Source organism: Penaeus japonicus, unplaced genomic scaffold (assembly GCF_977035675.1).
Source record: "Penaeus japonicus unplaced genomic scaffold, GWHDUDI00000001_assembly GWHDUDI00000022, whole genome shotgun sequence".
In the NCBI taxonomy this organism is placed as follows: domain Eukaryota; kingdom Metazoa; phylum Arthropoda; class Malacostraca; order Decapoda; family Penaeidae; genus Penaeus; species Penaeus japonicus.
In genome coordinates, this window is record NW_028234424.1 from 4,807,381 (window position 1) to 4,809,880 (window position 2,500).

A 2,500-nucleotide genomic window follows, 5' to 3' on the forward strand; every position below is an offset into this window, starting at 1 on the left:
CGATGAGGAGAGATGAATAAGATAGTGATAGTGGTGATATTAGTGATGATAGGATGGTGATGGTGGTGGTGGTGATGATAATCGGGATGGTGATGAGTAAAGGGAGCCGGATTAGGAAGACGAATAAGATGGTGATGGTGATAATAGTGATGCTGATGGTGGTGGCGGTGATGAATTATGCAGAAGGAAAGGAAAAATATTGTAATGACGATCATAAAAAAAGATAAAAAATCGGCTCTATGTTTGAAATATATATCTCCATTTTCGTGTTATTATTATAATCTGCTATTTTTGTTTCCATTATCATTTTCGTATAATAGATACGTTTCTTATCATCGCCCCATAAACATTCGTTAATATGATCTTCTAACAATAACGTGTTATGCAAAACCGAGTCGCAACATCCACATACAGTAATTTCAACTTCAAGTTCAATATTTACTAACTTAATGACTAGTTACAGAGTACGATAACGGGGATATTGCCAAGCACTTTTAAATATATTGTTTCTCTCTCGAAAGATGATACGGCCTTTGTCTTCCAAAATGGGAAAATGATATTATTTGATATCTGAGAACACAACAATATATATCTCATTGCCACTATTTTACTTGTTTTATAATTTGGTATCCTTGTGGTGAGATATTTGCATGTGTGTTCGCGCGCGCTCGCGCGCACGTGTGTGTGTGTGTGTGTGTGTGTGTGTGTGTGTGTGTGTGTGATGTGTGAGAGAGAGAGAGTGAGCAGATGAGAGAGAGAGAGATATGAGAGAGGAGCATGAGAGAGAGAGAGAGAGAGAGAGAGAGAGAGAGAGAGAGAGAGAGAGAGAGAAGATAAAGAAAGAGAGAGAGAATGACAGAGATAGATAGATAGAGAGAGAAAGAGAGAGAAAGAGAAAGAGAGAGAGAGAAGATAAAGAAAGAGAGAGAGAGAGAGAGAGAGAGAGAGAAGATAAAGAAATAGAAAGAGAGAGGGAGAGAGAGAGAGAGAGAGAGAAAGAGAAAGAGAGAGAGAGAGATAGACAGAGAGAGCGAGAGAGAGAGAGAGAAGATAAAGAAAGAGAGAGAATGAGAGAGAGAGAGAGACAGAGAGACAAACAGACAGCAAAAAGAGAGAGCTAAACGGAACCCGCTCCCGAAACTCTTGAGCCTCACGATTACAAGAAGCATTACATCTCACTCACTCACCTTGAGGTAAACGAAATTCCATCTCCGTCACTTTATAACCTAATAAAAGACTATCAACACCATTACGCTCACCGACATGTTTCCTCTGATCTTTTTACCTTGTCCCGCTTTAAGAATAAGCACAAGGCATGGCCACCTTGCGTGTTAGAGCGATGCTGCATCAAGGGGCTGGCTGGTTCGTTACCTTGTTTTGACCCAGCTGTCTCTCACCGCGGTGACCTTCGCTGGGTCGTTGCGTGACCTGCCTTCTGGCTCTCGGTGCATGCGGATTTCGTTTCATTTTTGTTCTGGCTTTTTTGTAATGTTTACTTCTTCTTTTTTTACCGTTTACTTTCTGTTGAATTTAAATGTTCGTGTTATAGTATTCATTTGTTATAGTATCTGCTGGTTAGTTTTTAGTTTTCTTTGATAATGACTCGTGTTTTAGTACATGAATTGTGGCTTGTATTGGCATTGTTGTATGATTAATATTCTGAAGTATGAGAGTGTGCAGTTTTTGGTCGGCCTACTTCTGTGTGATTTATATTCGAAATCTTCTTGATTCTTCGAGTTTGTATTTATCATCTTTACTTTATGATTCGCATTCTAATATTAATGGTTCGTCATTGTTCTTACTGTATGATTACCGACCTTCTAAACTTTGTTAATTAGGTATTCAACCGCCAACATATCAACATACATATTTTACATCGTCTTTTGTAAGTCAATTTGACAGAAACAGGCAGTCAAAATCTCGTTTGTGTTTGATCTTCACACAACGAATTCAAATCTCCAAAGCCTTTTCCCGCCAATCGGAAACTGTTTATAACAAGGAGACAATGGCTCGTTAGGTTATCTTAAGTCTGATTGTTCGCTTGTTATCAAAGAGTTTAATTAATTAGCTTCATTGCTCCAAGAAAGTGCTTCCTTTGCAACAAACATTCACCTGTTAATTGCTGGGTATGTGAATTAATTATATTTTCTTATGAAGGAAGAGGCTGTGATTACCACGCCTTCTTGACAGTGGAAGACATAGTGATTATGTGATAAGTCTGAACGTTAGTTTGCTTGTTTAGGAAGTTAGTGCTTAGATGTAATGCGTTGCTATTCTGCGCATGCGCATACATTCTCTCATAATTGTTTATAAGACGTCGTTTTGACACAGACACACGCGCGAGTCATAGATTATAAAAGATAGTGTCATAAACAAAGGGAAATATATGCACACGAGCAGAGCAATCTTAAATGACAACTAAGCACAAACATTAAAATGAAAGCAAAGCAACAATCACTTTAATTTTGCGAATACCGGTTGTCTCACTGTAAGAAAGGCG